General features: G+C 33.4%; 1 protein-coding gene and 1 long non-coding RNA gene across 6 annotated transcripts in view; one reads left to right on the forward strand and one right to left on the reverse strand.

Annotated features, from left to right (window-relative positions):
* The window catches only part of LOC123536137 (uncharacterized), a 63,632-nt gene continuing 41,520 nt past the window's right edge, over window positions 1-22,112 (forward strand). For 3 of the 5 annotated variants that reach the window (XM_053528840.1, XM_053528844.1, XM_045318976.2), the window contains exons 1-2: window positions 1-109; window positions 20,828-20,961. The gene's annotated coding sequence lies outside the window, so the exon portion shown is untranslated. The remainder of the gene's footprint in view (window positions 110-20,827; window positions 20,962-22,112) is intronic. The other 2 variants (XM_053528841.1, XM_053528845.1) reach the window with 2 other exon arrangements.
* On the reverse strand, window positions 17,690-20,786 carry LOC128550234 (uncharacterized). Its single transcript, XR_008368171.1, has 4 exons — window positions 20,054-20,786; window positions 19,295-19,364; window positions 18,794-18,898; window positions 17,690-18,321 (listed from the first exon to the last, which is right to left on the reverse strand). It is a non-coding gene; the product is annotated as an uncharacterized LOC128550234 (long non-coding RNA).

A 22,112-nucleotide genomic window follows, 5' to 3' on the forward strand; every position in this document is an offset into this window, starting at 1 on the left:
TTACTACTGCATGACCTATAATCTATCGATTTAACCGGAAGTATAAATCAATATGGACGCCGTCTCGCTGTTTTATGTTGGTTGGACTGTAGATACGTTACAAACGATTGTGAGCAAGCCTATTTATCATAATTCATATTCCTTATAACCGAGTCAATGGAGATCTATGTGATCATCTATTACACAGTGTTTATTCCAGGAATTTTGATGTTAAGGGTTTCTTTCTTTATGCCCCCAGTGTTTTCCCTTGACTTCTGAAAATGAGGGTCATAATTTGTGAATTCCAGACGTTTCACCCCAAGACTTTTCCTCCCCTAGACATTTCACTCCCAAGACATTTCCTCCCAAGACTTTTCACCCCCAATTTTACAAACCCTAGACTTTTCACCCACAATTTTTAATATACTGAAAATATCGTGAAATATTTTGTAATTTGATGTTTGAAATCTTTTTATATATATATTTTGTATAGGTTGTTACGGCATTTATGAAGATACATTTTGTAATTTGTTACTTTACGGACCATAATTCTAAAAAAATGTATCCTGGATACACTGAATTTAGGGTAACATACATGTATTCAACTTAATCAATTGATCTGTTTAAGGTTCTTCCGCAAATTGAAATTAGAAATTCATGTGAAAAATCAGAATCCTCGAAACAGCTTTCAAAATGCAAGGACACAAAAAATATATGATAAAAGTTGAAAAGATATATCTGTAGGTAAACTTGCGAGCATGAAAGCTACGCTGAACCCTATCTCCACAGTGCTTTGGAAGAAAATGAGTGAAGATTTTTGGTGCAAAATTTCGGTATCGTATGTAACCTAAATTGCTATAAAATATTTATTTTCAAATCAAAGAAATGCCAAAATAGTGCATACGAGCGTTACTTTTTCAAGAAAATGTCGTTAAACATTCTAATGCGCAAAACACGTGCACAGTTTTTCTAAAATATTTCGCCGCCATGTTTATTTCAAGGAATTAAATATATGATTGTTCTTTTACCTCAGATTTCCTTACTGAAATTTATATGCCTCCTTATTCACGGCTAGAGATATCCATTTAGTATAGTTTAGCACTGCCCGATCTCCTTAATCTGTTACCGATCCTTTACATTTAAAGAATAAACGCAATGTGTAATGATAGCTTTTCGCTTTACACACCACCTTTGGACAAGAAAGGCATTTCACTTAAAATTTGTAAGCATCCGCTGGCAAAATATTATTGAAAGATCGGAACTTTTTCTAAAATAAAGTTCAATTTCAATCATTTTCAAAAACTGGAAATATTGCACATTGTGTTGAATACATAAATAAAACAAAAATCCCCAAAATAAACCATTTTAGAACTTTTCCGGGAACTATAAGTTTCAGCCGAACAACGCATTTCAGGATGACACAAAACTGGTTTCTCTTTGTAAACAGTGTCAAAGTTCACCTGAGGGACATTGCTGAAAAAGTAAAAGTGCTTACTTGTTTCAGTTTTACATCCTGTAGAAAACGATAAACTTTCAACTTTAAATGCATATATGTTCTAAAATTATTCCAATATCAAAAACCGTCCGATCTTTTCCGTGAGAAATAAAACGAAGCAAATTTAACTATTTGTTTACACTTTAACCATGTGAAATTAAAGGCTTGACTATCACGAGACTCCCATGCATTTTGAACCTCGTGGTGAATAAACTGAATTTACTTTAAAGTATGGTGTCTCAGTTGAGCCAGTTATTTGTTAATTTCAGAGAACATACATTAAAGTGTGTGTGTGTGTGTGTGTGTGTGTGTGTGTGTGTGTGTTGTGTGTGTGTTTGGGTTTAACGTCTTTTTCAACAATTTTTCAGTCATATAAACGACGGTGTCTACTTGTAGCAGTGAGCACAATGCTCAACTTTATAGTGCTGCCTCACTGGAATATCACGCCGTAGACACGTGACATGATACCCTACCTAGTCACATTATACTGACACCAGACTGTCCTAGCACTATCCTCTCAATGCTGAGCGCCAAGCGAGGAAGCTACTAGTACCATTTTTTACGTCTTTGGCATGACGCGGCCGGGGATCGAACCCACGACCTCCCGCTCTCGAAGCGGACGCTAGATACCACTAGGCTACCGAGGCGGTTCATACATTAAAGAAGTGCTTATGAGATTATGCATGTGTGCGCATATTTCAAAGTCTACTTTATATTAACGACTATAGAAAACAAGTGTGCACTCGGCAAATAGCAAGTCTATTATTTTCAGGTGTATACTGAACACTGATCCTTATGTTTGTACTCGTTATCCTTGGTTTCGTAGACAGTCTTAGTACTGGACCGCTGCTTCCGCTGTCAACACCGCAGTAATATAAAGTCAGTGTCCATTTCTATGCCGGAATTTCAATACACATTTATTATCGGTTTACATCTATGAAAGTGTGAAAAAATATTATTGTTTAACAAAGAACAGTAACTTTTGAGATCTTTCTGATTTTAATCATCAGGTTTTCGCCTGAAAAGTTCAACTGATTGCATTTTGTTTGTTTTGTAGTTATCTACAATTGTATACAAATTGTATTACCTCCTAACATATTTGGCTGTACATTTTTGTCTGCGATTTATTCTCACTGCGTTTTTAAAAACATGCTGCATAAATTCTCTAATACCGTGTTCAGACTACGTTTTTAATCCTACATTAACTTGGGTTTATTTTTTAAACTCGTTTGCGTCCACACTATATGTGGTGTAAAACGTGAATTTTGTAAAGGTCAAGTGGTTTCTGTAATGTAGCATTAAAACTACCTCGGGAGGTGGTTTTAATACTACATTAAAAAATAATGCTACATTATTTTACAAATGTGAACGCAAATGTGGGTTACAACTGGTTTTACAATCCCAAATCTACAGATCTTACCTTTTGGAGGACGAATACCATGTGTTTCTCTTTTGTATCAAACAATTGATGCTGTGGCTGGCAAAAGTTATTGGACTGTTGTTGAAACAAAAACGTTAAATTGCGATATGGAGTCATGCTGACGCTCAAAATGGATAATAGATGGAATGAACAGAAATTCTTAGATGAACAAAGAAGTTTAAATATTGATGACCCCTTCTTGTTTCTGTTAGCCTCAATTCTTTGTAACCTTTTTTGCTTATTGAAAGATATTTGGTGACTTCCAACATCCAAAATTGCATGTCTGTATTTAAACCACATTTCTTTGCCTAGTGTGGATGCAAACTAGATTATTTTTTGATGGGTTTTGAATGTCAAATACCAATTATAGCCAATTAGTGCCTAATAAAATAAAACCGTTCTGCTAGTGTGAACACGGTAATAGTGTATAAAAAGTCGATAGATCAAAACTGGTTAGTTTACGACGCATGAAACATCTAATAAGGAATCTCTATAGGCCTACACATCGAACTTGTCCCGGACCAGTATGCGGAAATACTGTGGCCCAATGTTTCAAGATTGTCTTAAATGTTTGCATATATCGTGATAAAGCAAATATTTCGATTGTTTTTATAATTAATAAATATAAAATCACGTATATGTGAGAAAGTTACGTTAAGTAATTTCGGTAGTTACCGCAAGAAGTTTCGAAAATTCCATTTGCTCCAAAGTTTCCTTGAGATAAGCAGCGTGTAAGTCGTAAATTCTACTGTAATAAATTAAACCTTTCTTATACGTGCACAATCCTTTAAACGAATTTTTGATCATTGCCAAATCTTGGTCGCATTAAGTCGGAGACTTTTCTTACAATTTTAGGCAGTTTGGTACACCATACATAGAAAAATCAGTGTGTGCACATTGCACTACTTTTATGTATGTTGAAAATAGCAATATGTACAAATGTATTTTCGTTTTAATACATGAAGTGGTCAGATTTGAAAACAGATTTTGTAATAAGTTAAGTTCTATTCAGTAAGACAATTCTCCTATGCACTAATTGAAACTTTGAACTAACTTTTGCCATTCATGAATTTTTAATAAAGTATTTTGAAAGGATTTATAAATGTAACCAAAAATTTGGAAAAATACAGGTAAAATATCTGCTTTGTTTATTTCCAAATTTTAGTATCACTTTTTATACAGCTACTTTTAGTTCAGGTCTTGCAAACTGAGCTGTTTTTGTGCTGCGGAACAGCTGCATTTGAAAGCTTTGGTTCACTATATTTTCACACCTCAAATGAAGGTCACTCTAAATTCAAGATGGCGGAAGTACCTTAAATGTCAATTTGTCGAGACTTCTTAAGGTTTAGGAGTATATCACCAAAACACAGAAATATTTTATAAACGAACAACATCGTTACCAATATTTTACCTGACCATAACATGTTCTGCCGTACTGTCCCGTACTGAAAATATTCTGAAAGGTTGTCCCCCTTTGAAAATGAATGCCATTTGTAAAGAAATAAAAATAAACAATCGCTGAAAACTGTGTTCCACATAGTTATGTGAAATTTCAACACTCGCACGCTATTACAAATGCATCAAAACAAACATGTGTAACAGTTCCTTGAAAATGGTGAGTTTTTAAAAGTGTTGACTGTCTGGAAGTGGGGCCTGTTTAAACAGTTCTTTTTTCGGAATTCAATGCTTATATCAGTATATTGACACTTGTTTTGTAGAGTAATATAAGTAATATACAAGCTATCATTACAAAAAAAAACGCAACAAGTGTCAGTATACTAAAATAAACATTGAATTCCGAAAAAAAGACTTCCTAAATGGGACCCACTTCCGGGCAGTCAAACGCCTTCAAAAACACACCATTTTCAAAGAACTGTTACACATGTTAGTTTTGATTCATTTGCAATCGCATGCGAGTGTTGAAATTTTACATAATTAAGTGGAACACAGTTTTCAGCAATTTTTATTTTTATTTCTTTACAAATGGCATTCATTTTCAAAGGGGGACAACTTTTTCAGAATATTTTCAGTACGGGACAGTACGGCAGAACATGTAATGATTAAGTAAAATATTGGTAACGACGTTATTCGTTTATCAAATATTTCTGTGTTTTGGTGATATACTCCTAAACCTTAATTATTATTTTTATGCCCCCGAAGGGAGGCATATTAGTTTTCAACTGTCCGTCCATTAGTTCGTTCGTTAGTCACAACGTTAACTTTTTGCATGAAGGCCCTTTACTCGCGAACCACTGCACCCAGGACCTTTAAACTTCACATGCTGATAGTACTTATTGAATACACCACCCCTACTGACTTTGGGGTCACCAGGTCAAAGGGTCAAGATCACAGGGGCCAACGTTAACTTTTTGCATGAAGGCACTTTACTCGCGAACCACTGCACCCAGGACCTTCAAACTTCACATGCTGATAATACTTATTGAGTACACCACTCCTACTAAATTTGGGTCACCAGGTCAAAGGTCAAGGTCACAGGGGCCAACGTTAACTTTTTGCATGAAGGCACTTTACTCGCGAACCACTGCACCCAGGACCTTCAAACTTTACATGCTGATAGTACTTTATGAATACACCAACCCTACTGACTTTGGGGGTCACCAGGTCAAAGGTCAAGGTCACAGGGGCCAACGTTAACTTTTTGCATGAAGGCTTTTTACATGCAAACCACTTCATTCAGGACCTTCAAACTTCACATGCTGATAGTATTTATTGAGTACACCACCCCTACTGACTTTGGGGTCACCAGGTCAAAGGTCAAGGTGCTGCGGAGGGGGGGGGGGCCATTTGTCACCATTAGTGACAGCTCTTGTTTTTCTATGTTATTAAAATGGATTAAAGTTTTAATTATGTAATATTATTACAAAATATACAGTATGAGTAGATTTAGATTACAATAGAAGATGTAAATATTAACTAGTCTAGGGGATAGAATTAGAGGGTATGTGTTTATCCTTTAGTATAATAATGACAGCCCACTTGTGATAACATGTAATATGGGTATTTATAAAGTGCAATATGAAGTGGAATTTATTTTTATGATATATTTTTTATATATTTAGCATGATATATATAGTCTCAGGTAACTCCGGATTTAGTGGCAACATTCGATATGTTTAATGTTATTATATGTAATACATATGTATGTACTGTAATGGTATTTATGTATGCTGATGAGACTGAAATAAATAAATAAATAAACCAGTGCTCTCGCTGCCAATCGACATATCGCCAAATGGCGATTATTTTATTAAAGTGTCGATTAAAATGCAATTTTCGGCGATAGAAAATGGCGATTAATTTATAAAATGCTACAAAAAAATATTGCAAAAAAATGTCCTTATACTGTTGGAACATATGTAGTTTTATCGACAAAAACGTGTGAAGTTGGTAGCAGGTAGCGTATTTGCCCAGAGGCATAATTACCCCTTCTAAAGGTTACATTCTACCAATTCAATTCCTTATTTATTTCATATTAATAACAAAACATTCAGACCTCATTTTCAGCACTTTTGAGCATTTCAGTGATATGAAAACCATATAATGGTCATTTAGTATAACATGTCTTCTTATCAAAAATAGAAAAATATTGACATGTTATGTTGTATATAAGAAAAATAATCTGTTCTGAGAAACATCACCCTCAAAAAATGCCCCCATGAAAACAGCCCTTTAGCAGTTACGCATAGGTAGACATTTTTCGCAAAGAATAAAACTTATTCCAGGAAATTTACAATGCAAAATGGTCTAGATCTATTCTCAATACAATAAGCAGTAAACATAAGCCAAAAATTTAACTATCACCTCCTCATGTCACTCATTATACCAGATTTCATCCATAGCATGGAACTACATTTTGGACTACTTCACATGTAACACTGAGTAGTCACTTCCGGTTTGGTGTAATCCGTCCTTGAAGGAAAATTTTTCATACTCAAAATGTGTTATTTTCACTTAAATTGTACCAGTAACCTAAATGCATGGAAAAAAATACCAGTTTCAGTTTGATACAATCAATTTTCAAGGTTTTATGGCTTTTTCAGTAACGTATGCTAGCGCCCCAAATTTCCTGGAAAAAAGCTGTCGCGACATCATTTTTGACCATTTTTCCTTGCTTGGGCTTATTTTTGCCATATTTTATCAAGTTTTACCATAAACTGCATTCAAATCACACACTGTTACTGTAAAATATACCTTGTAGAGACTTGTACTGCGTATTTCAAAGCAATTTATCATTATTTATGGGATCTGTTAGTATTTATGGAAGGTTTTAAATGTTTCGAAGTTGCAGTCATGCAGGTAGTGGCTGTAAGTGTATAAACTCCAATTTTGGAATGTTCTACCAGTTAGCCAAGTAGCTTCCCATAGCGTTACGCTCACATAGTTCCCCTTTTCATGATACTGTGACCGGATTTTTGGTCATCAATTTTTTTTTCATTTGACTAACATATGAAAAGTATATTTATGTGAAAAAAAGGGATTTTTTATATTAAACAAAAAATATACACTGGACCCGTGCCTGTGCTTCGAAGGAGGGTACACAGTAGAGCGGATGTGGGTAATCCCGAACAGGGGGATAATTCTGAACACATTTTTCCAACAACATTTTTGTATTCTTGAAAGGCACCAATCTAATCCAAGACGTCAAATGAGTGATATCATCACATTCCTTACCATATTGCAACAAATGCGAACTTTTGTGGCGCATATTTTTGTCAAAATAACTGACCAGACTTGATATGAAAGCTTGCAGGAAAGTTGTTCTTACCTGTTTTTGTATTTCGATGTAAGTAATATGTAAGGATCTGAAAGTTTTGGTTTTTATCTCTGACAATGTTTTGATAGAATGCTTACTTCACGAGTGTCCCATTTGATAGAATGCTTACTTCACGAGTGTCCCATGGGAAAGGAGTTAAAGTTCTGCATTTCTCATTATGGAAAACATTGAAAGAATAAATAGGCCGTTCGGAATTAGACACACTTGTCAATTAATGTGTGGCTAATTCCAAACAGACAGTTGAGTAACAGTTTATAAATCCAAAATAAGTATAGCATTATATTATATTTCAAGCATATAACTAGAGCTAGATTATTTATAAATAAAATAGTGTAGAACTACTACTGGTTCGAATATAAATTCGGCCACTTTTTGCGGTTTTTCATAAACATTTCTTTTTTTATATAATTGATTTGTACAAAATTTCTACCATATGTACTTTAATACAAGCAACTTTGATTGTTATCATTAACGGCCGTTTACAGTATGGTAAACAATAAACTGCGCTTAAAATAACAGCAGGTTTTGCCTCCACATTTTACCTTCTAGAGGTTGTAAATATTTGGCCACTTTCTAAACATAAAGTTGGCTATATTTTCAACATTTTCTCGGAAATAAATCGATGCTACAGCAAAAATTGTTCTTTTTTTCAACAAACTGCAATAAATTTTCAATAGCATACCTTGTGGGAAATATTTGCCAACAGGGATTTAAAAAGCGCCTGTCATCCTCACACCAGCATGACGTAGTTTATTTTTTACGTCACTGTTTATCACACATTCTAGCATAAAACTGCTGTTTTTGTCACTTTTCGGGGGTGTTTTAACAGGAGAGTAAAGAGATTCTCGTGCTTATGTGCTACTTTAACACCTTTTTTATATTTGCGCATTCCGTGGCAAAGCATAAACGTATTGAGCCCCTAAGGCCTAGAGCAAATAAAGTGTGACATTTTGTCAAAAAAATTATTGTCTTTAAATTAACTTTTTTCAGTTACATTTTATAGCAAAACCATCAAAGTTTATAAAAAATGTTAGGTTTTAGAAAAGTAATTGACCGTTTTGAAAAAAAACAACAAGGATATTGTCAAAATAATACAAAAATTAAAGAATAATTGGTAAAGTTACATTGAAAAAGCTCACAAAGTGAGTGATGATTGACAGCAAATACACTTATTCTGGGGTGCATATGATTTGAACAAATGGATTTCTGTGTTTTACATGTGCCATATTTGCTCTCCAGTATTTTTTTTTCAGAATATTTCAGAAAATGAATAGGAGAAAGTCAGTAATGAGAAATAGAAATTTTATTTTGAGTAACTATGAACATGTAAAATAAAAACTAACAGCTTAACACATATAACAATGCAACATCTAGGTATGTGTCGAGTTTCATTATTCTAATATGAACCACCCAAAAGATATTAGTTTCTGAAATTAGCCAGTATTTTCAATTTAACTGTTAGGGTTGGGACAAATTATGTGCATGTGAATTTATGAAATGACTAGTGTTATAAGTAATTAGATTTCATCAGAACTAAAAGTACTCACATAATACAGGGAAACTTAAATCAACAAACACAAAGAATATTACAGTCTTGGACCCGATTTTAATTTATTACTGCTACATGTATTTATCAAGAAAATATCTAATGTTTTAAGTTTACTAATAACAAAAGGCTTAAAACACTGTTGTTCACATTTTAGTGTCTCTAACATAACTTTGGGGGAACAGTCAATCAATACAGCAGTCAAAATATATTCTCCACTTTACCTTTCTAAGAAAAAAATCACAAAATGAGGGATTCCTCAAAAAATGTTAGGGTTGGGACATTTTTCAGTAAGGTAAAAATGCTGCTTTTAAGTGGTTGGATTTGTCTGAAGCATTCACTGTACAGTAATATTGTTTCACAACTCACTGATAAACGATCCTTCATAAATCTAATTCAAAGTAAGTTGCCAAATATGATCTTTCTTGTCAGAAATCTTACACTATAAGGAAGTTTTAAAATGAACCGTTTTCATTAGTTTTAAGAAATGTCACAAGAATGAACAAAAGTACCAACATAACTTACGAACATAACAATGCAAAATTTAAAACATACTTTAGTATAGTTATTAGTACCACCAGTATTCATTTTTCACACTTTTTTATGAAGATATAGCCTTTATAGCGTTAGGGTTGGGACATAGTGTTTTATGTTCAACAAATGAGAACTAAAAACTTGCAAACTGTAACAATGTCTTGACTTATTCACTGATCTCAAAGGTATTGTCAATTCCAAAATGTAAACAATACAATGTACTTTCTTAGCACTCTTAGATTTTACAGTAAACACTGGTTATACAGCTTCGGATATACCGGTAACTAATATATTTGTTGGCCTGGTCCTAATACTTTTTTTATTTAATGTACATGTAACCAGTTATAACAAATCTTTAGATATAAGGAACAGTATATTTCTGTCAGAAAATGAAGACTGGACAATATTGTACCTGTTTATAAAGATCTGTATGATACTCTTTAGTATCAATGTTTGAAAAGATTATGTTAATTGTTTTTGGATTTTTCTTTTGTCATCTGCATCATATTTTTCTCTGCCAGTCTTGCATAAATGAAAATTGCCTGCACTTATATTTTTATGACAAATAAAAAACACCAAAAATACATACATGTATAACATTCTGCAATACTTGTGTGATTAAAATTTGATTCTTAATAAAAGTGAGCAATTATATAATGTATGTAGATAAACTCTTTTCAAGGATATAACTGCCTTACCATGTAACCAGAAAACAGATTTATTGTGAAGGTAAAATGGTTTGAGTTTACAAGATGTTTTTTTCTAGCTAAGATATGTAAGATAAAATCAAATTTTCTTGAATTGAAATAATAAAGACAGTCACTGTGTTCAGTTACTTGCTCATTTATAAATAAAAAACAGAATATGGAGGGGAAATATAAAACTACAACATTGGAAAATAAGTTTGAAATTGGTGGTCACCAATTTTATCATATCTGACTTGATAATTCTTGTTTGATGTATTCCTTTTTTACAGTATACATATATCATACATTTATAGGAAATCATTTGTTATGTGGATATAAAAAAATCTGGATGTAAGGATCACATTTGAAAGGTCCCCAAGGAGTTTGTAATAAGAAGAGTTTACTGTACATTATTTTCGGCTCATTTCAATTTCATTGTCTTTAAATTTTACGTATGTCACAGCTTTTGATTTGCTTTTACTTTTACTTTCTTTGCTAAATGATTTCTTTTTCCATGTTAACTTTGTTAATTTCAGTTTAATACTTAATACTCCTTTCTGGCTTTGAAAACACACCATTAATTCAGCAGCTGTCATTAAAGCCAAAAAAGTGTCCCAACCCTAACGGTACTGACTGTAAGGCTGAAAGTGACTTACTGAAGGCTATATTCTTAAATAAATGTATTGAAATGCACTGTTTCAACAAGTTACAGTTAGGATTAACTAGATTTAGTTTAATATCAGAAACACTTTCCTTATTTTTGTCATTCCATGTACCTGACTTTTCCTTTCCTGAAATTTTCAGCTTATATGATGCAGAAAAGTAGAAGGACTTGTACAAGAACATTGAAGTGAAATTTTATATGAAAAAGCTTGAATATGTTGTTGTAAATAATGTCTCTAAAACCTTTTATCATTAATCCTGTTACAGTAAACAAGTTAAAAAAAGCATGTTAGGGTTGGGACAAAAAAGCGTTAGGGTTGGGACAAAATTAAGGATGCCCTGATAGTGGGTATAGTAGAAACACAGCCATAACTGAAATATTAGTGCAAACAATAAGCCTTAAGGAACATGATGAGACAAGACAGGTATGCAAGACTCATTAAAACAACATTATGCATACAAAGGAACAAGCTAACTGTAAAACCGTTAGGGTTGGGACAAAAAACAAGCATAAAAGGATACTTAATGTGTGATGACATGCAAATGTAATGTAAAAACTGAAATGTTTGTATTAAAGTATACTGTATTAGCTATCAAAAAGAACATTTTATTTTCTAATATGTTAACTTATTTTGTTTTAACATATGTATATATGAGAAAGGTATAAATTAAAGTGTTTGGCTTCATTTGGGTACTTTTCAAAATACGTTCAAAAAAATTTTTGAAACTAAATCTGAATATTTCAGTAGTTAAAATTTATAGATTTGTGGTCAGCACATTGTATAAACATGGTAAATGTATAAAACAGTTGATACAGAATATTTTCTAAATGAAACAATAAAACAAAAAAAGTTATGTCACACGAAAATAGCTATTTTTGGAGAAATTCTGTAACTTCAAATGTTCATAAATTTTTAACCGATCAACCGATTTGCCTGAAATTTGAAACATAGATGGTTTAAGACTGCCTTATCAAAAAAGTCAACTGTTAATCTATATTTGTGCAAAGACTGTTCTTTCATACTAACCTTATTTTTTGCTTCAATAAAATGTACCCTTATTTGCTTTAGGCCCTAAAACGGATAATTCAAAAGGAAATGACATCAACATCAAAAAAAAAAAAACAACAACATAGACATGGAAATTCAATGAAGTTGAGGGACAAAATATATTCATTTACTTGGTTTTAACGCCTTTTATGCTAGTTAATAGCCCATGTTCTTTTCATGTTATAAAGTTTAGATCTGAATTAGCCCTTGCCGGGCCTCAGCATAAACAAGAGCGTAGGATGAGGTCACGCAACCTGCGATACAAAATATTTGCTATTTAGAGTACACAACTTAAGGGAAGGACAACTTTTTTCTACTCACCTAAACTTGTTGTTTTTTGCCGACTTTGTTGCTTACGCAAGTGTTTGTGATGACACAGATGCATTCTCAAGCAGCTGGCTCGAGAAAAAGCTTTAAAGTGGGTGGCCGATTGGCGAATATTTACGACCTGGCCTAATTTACGCCCCCTCGTACAAATCGTTTACCCTCGAGTTTCAATGCTCTTTCTGTTACTTAGCTCATCAAAGAAATGAAGACTAATAACTTCACAATATTTTATTACCTCCCTTCATTACATTTATCATCTACATTCTACATATTTTTATGGAATTACCTCCCTTTATCTCAAATAAGCTTTCTTGTATTGCAATTTAATCAGTCAGTATTTTTACCTTAATTTTCAGACAAATAAATTTATATTTTTTTAATCCATGGTAAGATGAAAAGCATAAATTATATTAAAGAATACCATAAAAGCATTTATCACACATGAATGCAAGGTATACACAACAAATAATTTTGAGCCTTGTTGCCAATGACAATGTTGAAAAATATTAAAGCTCAGATGGCATAACAGTGAGATAAAATCTTTTTAAGTTAAGTTAATAATTCCCATATTAACTTATGACTACAAAAATTTAAAGTATGTTGTTATTCCAATTTCAGTCCAACATATCTAAAGAAGTAAATACTACAAAGACTGTATATCAAATTTTTGAAAATAAAATTCCACCAACATATTTTGTTCTTATTTCTTTTATCTTGATTATGTAGTGTACTTATCTGGAATGATGAGATATTTTGAAATGTATATTTCTTTATTCTCCTGGATGGAAAAAAATAAAATATATAAACAAAACAACCATTTATACCAACCAAATTGTAAAATACCTAAGTTTCTTTGATGTTAGTAATTATATGTTGAGACATGAAAACAACATAAAATATCAACATAAAATATAACTAAAAAATTGTGGAACATCATATGTAGATTAGATTAGACTGTATTATACAAATATTTATATGAAAATATGTGACAACTCTGGTTAAATAGAATATTAGTTTACTTATGGTAAAATGTTGAACTGCTTTAACATTAATCTACAAGTGATGAATGAGTTCAACTTACCATAACTTTGACATTTAATGTATTATTAAGAAAACTATAACATACAAGAAATGACACACAGACAGTATAAGTTGCTGAATGACTGGGTCAGTCTCCACCACAAATACTATGAAACTTAAAAAGTCCAATTAAATCATAAATGTGTTGCTTTAAATTAGATTGATCACATTTTAACACTTCTATGAATGCAATTGTTAAATGCTTGCTTCTTACATGCATGCAATAATGGAAATAAAAAATGATTTAACAATATATGTATACAGTCTTGTCATGAACACATTCTGTACAGATGGTAATACATAGAAAAGTCAACATATTTATTATATGGGTCCATCTCAGTTTACAGCTGGTGCATGGCTGTCTTGCACTTGAATATACATCTTGCAGCACAGTTGGGGTAAATTCCATTTCACATGACAACACACTTATAGCACTTCTGGAAAAACAAATGTAAAACTTTATTATGTAAAGAGAATAAAACATGATAGTTTTTAAAACAATTATAACATCATTTTAGACATGTGCAGATATTCTAATCTTAGAAATATATTATCAAGCAGCAAGTCAGGTAACTCTACAAATTGACATTTTGTCTAATTTCAACTTGTCTAAGGAATTACCTGTTTTAAGCAACAAGATTGTGTTGCTACTTGGCTTGCTGCTTTATTTAAATTTTACATATACTTAGATCCACTAAATGACAAGTTATTTAATAGGACTGTCTGAAAATATTGCATATTTTATAACATTCAATGTACATATTCAATAAAATGGTGAAAAAAATAAACAGATAAATCTGATGATGTTCACCTATGATCTCACCTAAAAGCTCCAACAACAACCTTCAACCTCTGATCAGTATATGATGTAATAACGATAAACTACCTAAAGTGTTTTTATATAGCATGCAAAAACAATGAACTTGAGAACTGCCAAAACTTCACCTTATGAGTAATATATGTTCACTTTTCCCCTTGTTGAAAGTGTTGTTAGCTCACCTGTCACATAGTGACAAGGTGAGCTTTTGTGATCACCCTTCGTCTGTGGTGGGTCAGTCCGTCCGTCTGCAACAATTTCTTGTCTGCACGATAGTGGTTTCATTTATGATTTTATTTTAACCAAACTTGCACACAACTTGTATCACCATAAGATCACGGTTCCTTTCTTGAACTGGCCAGATCCCTTTATGGGTTCCAGAGTTATGGCCCCTGAAAGGGCCAAAATTAGCTATTTTGACCTTGTCTGCACAATAGCAGCTTTATTTATGATTTGATTTTTACCAAACTGACACACAACTTGTATCACCATAAGATCTTAGTTCCTTTCTTGAACTGGCTAGATTCCATTATGGGTTTTAGAGTTATGGCCCCTGAAAGGGCCAAAATTAGCTATTTTGACCTTGTCTGCACAATAGCAGCTTCATTTATGATTTTATTTTAACCAGACTTGCACACAACTTGTATCACCATAAGATCTCGGTTCCTTTCTTGACCTGGCGAGAATCCGTTATGGGTTCCAGAGTGATGGCCCCTGAAAGGGCCAGAATTAGCTATTTTGACCTTGTCTGCACAATAGCAGCTTCATTTATGATTTGATTTTAACCAAACTTGCACACAACTTGTACCACCACAAGATCTTGCTTCCTTTCTTCAACTGGCGAGATTCCATCATGGGTTCCAGAGTTATGGCCGCTTTAAGGTCCAAAATCGGCTATTTTGGCTTTTACAGCCCATTGGCTACGGTGTTAAAAAGTTAATGTCGCACACTGATAGAGACTTCATTTATGGTTTTATTTGATACAAACTTCCAAAATATCTTCAACAACAATAAATCTTGGATTCCATGACAAATCAGATCCAGTCGTAGGTTCCAGAGTTATTTTATATCTGATTACCTCTAAGGACTTATTTTAAATTTCATTATTGTTATTAGTTGGACTGAGACAATCAGGGTAGATAACTATGGACTGATTTTATGTCAAATTACCTCCCTTTATTTCAAATTAAAATGGGTATATCTCCGTAACTAATGAAGATACTGATCTGAAATTTCATTTATGCCAACAGATATATTTGGCAGATCCTTCTTTTGCTCACTTACAATTTTTTTTTTTAATTACTTCCCTTTTACGTTACTATAAATAGCTTATTTTAGTAACTTCTTTATTATTGGCCATAGGGAAAAACTGAGACCACTTTTCTGTGGTACAACATGGATGGTACCTCCAATTTTTAGGTGTATTTTGACATATCTGTACCTTGTAAGAATTGTTTTTTCTTTTTGGTTAAATTTCTTCCCTTAGTTGTTCCTGTCCTTTGGATTTAGATATTTTTTCTGAGGACCTTCTTGTCCTCAAGTGCAATGATAACAGGTGAGCGATATAGAGCCATCATGGCCCTCTTGTTTTTCTTAAAGCATTTGAAATCATAGATATTATAAGTACAATGCAACCTTTGTAGAGCAATACCCTGTGGGATATACAAATATTTTAGTTATTTTGAGGTTGTTGTTCTGGAGAAAAGTAAATTTGATAGTTATGTCTCCCCCAGGAGACATATTGTTTTTGCCCTGTCCGTTCGTCCGTCTGTCCGCCCGTCCGTACATCACACTTCATTTCCGAGCAATAACTGGAGAACCATTTGACCTAGAACCGTCAAACTTCATAGGGTTGTAGGGCTGCTGGAGTAGACGACCCCTATTGTTTTTTGGGTCACTCCTTCAAAGGTCAAGGTCACAGGGGCCTGAACATGGAAAACCATTTCCGATCAATAACTAGAGAACTGCTTGACCCAGAATGTTGAAACTTCATAGGATGATTGTTCATGAAGAGTAGATGACCCCTATTGATTTTAGGGTCACTCCATCAAAGGTCAAGGTCACAGGGGCCTGAACATTGAAAACCATTTCCGATCAATAACTAGAGAACCACTTGACCCAGAATGTTGAAACTTCATAGGATGATTGGTCATGAAGAGTAGATGACCCCTATTGATTTTGGGGTCACTCCGTCAAAGGTCAAGGTCACAGGGGCCTGAACTTTGAAAACCATTTCCAATCAATAACTAGAGAACCACCTGACCCAGAATGTTGAAACTTAATAGGATGATTGGTCATAAAGAGTAGATGACCCTTATTGATTATGGGATCACTCCGTCACAGGTCAAGGACACAGGGACCTGAACATTGAAAACCATTTCTGATCAATAACTAGAGAACCACTTGACCCAGAATGTTGAAACTTCATAGGATGATTGTACATGCAAATTAGATGACCCCTATCGATTTTGGGGTCACTCCATTAAAGGTCAAGGTCACAGGGGCCTGAACATTGAAAACCATTTCCGGTCAGTAACTTGAGAACCACTGGACCCAGAATGTTGAAACTTAATAGGATGATTGGTCATAAAGAGTAGATGACCCCTAACGATTTTAGGGTCACTCTGTGAAAGGTCAAGGTCACAGGGGCCCGCACATTGAAAACCATTTCCGGTCAGTAACTTGAGAACCACTTGACCCAGAATGATGAAACTTCGTAGGATGATTGGTCATGCAGAGTAGATGAACCCTAACGATTTTACGGTCACTCTGTTAAAGGTCAAGGCCACAGGGGCCTGAACATGGAAAACCATTTCCAATCAATAACTTGAGAACCTCTCGACCCAGAATGTTGAAACTTCATAGGATGATTGTTCATGCAGAGTAAATGACCCTTATTGTTTTTGGGGTCACTCCGTTAAAGGTCAGGGTCACAGGGGCCTGAACATTGATAACCAGTTCCGATCAATAACTTGAGAACCACTTGACCCAGAATGTTGAAACTTCATAGGATGATTGAACATGCAGAGTAGATGACCCCTATTGATTTTGGGGTCAGTCTATTAAAGGTCAAGGTCACAGTGGCTTGTTCATGTAAAATCATTTTTTGGAAATAACTTGAGAACCACTTGACCTACAATGTTGAAACTTAATAGGATGATTGGACATGCAGAGTACATTACCCCTATTTATTTTGAGGTCACTTGATCAAAGGTCAGGGTCACAGGAGCCTGAACAGTGACTTGAGAACCACTAGGCCACGAGTGTTGAAATTTAGCGAGATGACTGGACATGCGAAGTAGATGATCCCTATTGCAGCCAACCATCAGTGTCTCTTTGACTTTCGCTCCTGACCCCTTATGACTTCTTGCCTATAGGACTTCGCATTGGGGGAGACATTTGCTTTTTTACAAAAGCATTTTCTAGTTATATTTCAGCTTAGGGAAATTCTCATGATGTTGTTATAGAGAGGTGTTTGCTTCAGAGTGAGCTACTCTGGAGAGGTTGTACTGTGAAAATTGCTTCAAACTTCATCTCCTTCAACTGAGCTAAATGAAGAAAAACAATAAAGGGTTTTCCAAATTTAGATTTCCTTGTTTACAATTTGACATTTAATGTTAGGCAACTATGCAGACATATTTTTATGTGACACAATGCCGCCTTTAACTATCTTATTCCAATGAACAAATTGTCAGTCTTGACAAAATCATGTGAAAAAAAGATCACAGTAAAAAACATTAATCCTAATCATTTTATATATATTGCAAAATCAGCTTTACAGAACTCATGACAAAAAATTAAATTCAAATATTGCCTTTGTGATGTGCAGCACTGGCCATGTCTTTTTATCACAGTAGTTTACCTTATTTATATGTGTTACTTTTGTCATAACTTTTATGTCCCTTCTGCACTAACCATTGTCTTCAAGTTCTGAAATATTGTAAAACATTAATTCACACACATTCTAGGAAATCGACATAAAATCAGTGTCAAAGCATTTGAATATAATTGTTTTAATTATCTTAATACAAAGATACAAATGTACTTCATGTTTTTGCTGACTGATACAATATACTGAAATTTGTATTTCAATATTTATTATCAAAGTATATGTTCATTCTATTTTTGAAATGTTGACATTACAAAGCTATCACACATTTATTACTAAACCATATCTATTATCATTATTTTTAATGGAGATATGTACTTAGTAAATTGAGGGATACACAAAGCTACAGGAAAGAAATGTTCATGCCAGGCTGACATAAAGTCCAGAAGGTTCACATCCTGTCAGGAATGTCAGTCTTATAGCTGTCTTGTACAGTTATTTCAGGAGCAAGAATGTAAGCATACAACATATTAATGCTTTGAGACCTTTGTTTAACATACAAAAGCATAATACCTCCTGCATTTTTCATAATGGTAATTAACATCTTCTTGGACTACCACAGGGTAAGACAGGTCAAACAACTGTACATGTACATACTCAAACTTTTCCCTACCAAAACTGAAAATGAAAATTATACAACATTTTTTTTCCCTTGATTTTTGTACAAAAGATGACCTAAGCATTTAATTCAGACTTTTTACATTTATTAATCTAAATTTATTAAAATTAATAAAATATCTCATAACTCATTGTATGATTAAAATTATAATCATTAATAAACTATATCAAACATGAACCTGAAGTGTTCTAATTTATAAAGCTGCAATTAATATTGAAAGAAATGCAACTATTGTATACAATGTATATTAAAAAAAGTATCATGAACCTGATTATAAAACAGTCTCAGTTCAAATGTAATAACACATGACTGTCAGAAATCAATGTATGTTGTACTTTAATGATATCATCATGACATGAATGCCATCAGTAAACTTCATATATAACAAACTATACCACTATGTCAGCCTCTTTCTTGTTATTTCTACAGCTTCCAAAGACAGACTGCAACTACATGTATCAGACACTGTAAGTAAAATGTACAAATAATCATTATACAAGAGAATTTTTCATGTTAAATAAAGGGAGTTAATTAAATGCAATCTGAGAATTTTTGCTAAACATAAAGGGAAGTAATTATCAATAAAATGAATGAAGAAAAATGCATATATAAGGGAGGTAATTTAGAAAAAAACAACAACTTCAAATGTCAGTATAATGATAGTTGACATTGACAATGACCTGTATCAAGTATGCACAACATAAGAAACAGAAGCACTTGAAAAATGCATTATATTTCCTTACAATATCAAGAATATTTGACTGTATGTAAGGGTTCTCTACATGCTGTTATACTGAAAAAAACTTTAGTCTAAATATAGCTTAGATCTATTTATATCTTCAAAAAAAGGAAGTCCCAAATTTCCACAGCTGTTCACAGGCTGAAAATTTTAGGTACTAATATCAGCAAAGAGGTTGATATCTATACTTTTTAATAACTATCGCAAAGGTAGGGAAAAACTTGCTGGAAAGGCATAAACTTCTGATCTAGTCATTTCAATACATTTTCAGCTCATTTTGCATATAAGAAGAAATTTACAGAATTCCCCCTGTTTCTCTTCATTTTCAAAAAAATCTGTAAGATAGATATAAACCAAAACATTCTCCTATGTGTCAGCTATCAGATATATATTTCAACAAAAACTGTCAACTTACCTTGTTTTTAGAAGAAGACAAAATTCCATGGCAGCTTTCACTTCCCCGCAAAACTGTACTGGTGCACACATAAAAAAATCTCAACTGTGATTTTCAAAATAATACTGTCAGACCACAATTATTTCCCTTGAAAATAAAATGCTCTAGGTAATGCCTACATTTGGCATGCTAAATGCTTGTTTTGAACATCTGGAATATGATCTGACTCTGTTAGAGGAGGCGGCGACTCATGTGAGAAGCAATAGTAAGAGCTTATCAAGAGCTACAAGAGAATTTTGGTACCCTGCATGATACGTTCCACATAACTGCTATGCATGTGAAAAACTGTATATGTTGCAATTGTGGGAGCAGATTTCACCCTAAATGTGTGGCAGATGAGTTATTGGATAATACAGACGAACTTCCGTTTGAATGCGACATTTTAAACAGTTATATTACTTATAACACTGCACACTGCATTTTGTATAAGAATGTTTACCGAATCAACTTTTCAGACATTTAAACATGTAGAAGTTGTCAAGATGTTGTGTTGTGCTTCTGCAAATTAGGGTTAGATAGAGATACTCTGAAATACGAGTTATATATTTTGTTTTATGAAATTCCTTAGTTAAAAATGCAAGTAATACCGTAAAGAATGTCTATGTTTATCATTGTAAACAAACAAACGATCTATTATTAAAAAGTTGGGACTCTGTTGTTCGGAATTACCGCCACTGTTCGAGAATACACGTCCAATATTATAGGTAATATCTTTAATACACTATTATTTTACAGATGTTGGTTGGCAAGTCGGGTAGTACATCAATCGGTTTTCCGATGATTATTACTCAAGAACGCTTGGGCCTAGAATAATCAAAGTTGATAGGGAGGATGGTCATGACCAGCAGATGACCCCTATTGATTGTGAGGTAGGTAGGTCAAAGGTCACGGTCACAAGGGGGGTATTCGATCTACTCCTTACCACCGAAACAAAATGGCGGCCAAAACTGAAAATGTGAGTTTTTCTTACTTTTTATCTTTTTCAAAGATTTCTAGACCATGACACATGGCTATCAACCTGCTCCACTGTTTTTTCTATCTATCGGTACCTTTAACTTTAGAAACAGTGCTATAATTTGTCTGGAATGCTGGACATGGGATTTGAATCGATAGAAAATCCTCCTGAAAACACGGGATAAGGAATAGTGCGATGAGCAAAAATGGTCTTTTTTCCTAATATTCAAATAGTTGTGAGCTATTTGTCGGATAAGAAGTAAAATTTCAATATATATTTCTATCATGATTTGTCTGGAGCCGATTAAAAGTCGTAATTTTAAATTACACAGTTTTTTGTCTGACGGTAAGGAACAGTGTACGAAAATAAGAGGATAAGGTGCAGTTCACTTCTTCAAGCGACTTTTTTCTTCGCTCTTTTCAGAGACAATCGGGTAAAATTCTGTTACAATAATATTTTGGTGATCATTTATAACTATCTCTTGCTCAATGTAGGAAGATCTAAAAGGTACCCGCCTGTCTATCAGACACGTGATGTACTGAAAGCCTAAAGTTTAGCAAGTACTTAATATAGTATCCCTCGCCAACATTTAAGTATCTATAAATTTAAATTTGGTATAGCGCCCAAAGTCGTTAATAACAAGCAATTGCCTTACAAAAATGTTGAAATATTTTTGTCTTAAAAAGTTAAACCTACTTAAAATACAATGTGTTCTACTAAAGATAGTGAAAAATCAGCAAAATCACTTAACTCGTTTAGGCGTTATGCATTGTTGAAATATACCGCTCTTCTTTGTAATTTTGCTTTAAGATACATACGTTAAAATGCGACATTTAGGCGCACTAATTCACGATTTTATGGATACATGCAGACAGGAAATTATTCGTGGTTGAAGCTTTAACTATGTATACGACTTTTCATAATTATGGTTAACTCTTACATTATAAGTTAACGTTGGCTTAGAGTTATTAAGGGAAATATACCTCGCAAGTAGAGTAGTTTTTTCACGCCAAAACAGTGCATGCATTTTCAGTAAATCTATTTTGAAACAGAGGTCCATCTTAA

The sequence above is a fragment of the Mercenaria mercenaria genome, chromosome 17 (genome assembly GCF_021730395.1).
Source record: "Mercenaria mercenaria strain notata chromosome 17, MADL_Memer_1, whole genome shotgun sequence".
In the NCBI taxonomy this organism is placed as follows: domain Eukaryota; kingdom Metazoa; phylum Mollusca; class Bivalvia; order Venerida; family Veneridae; genus Mercenaria; species Mercenaria mercenaria.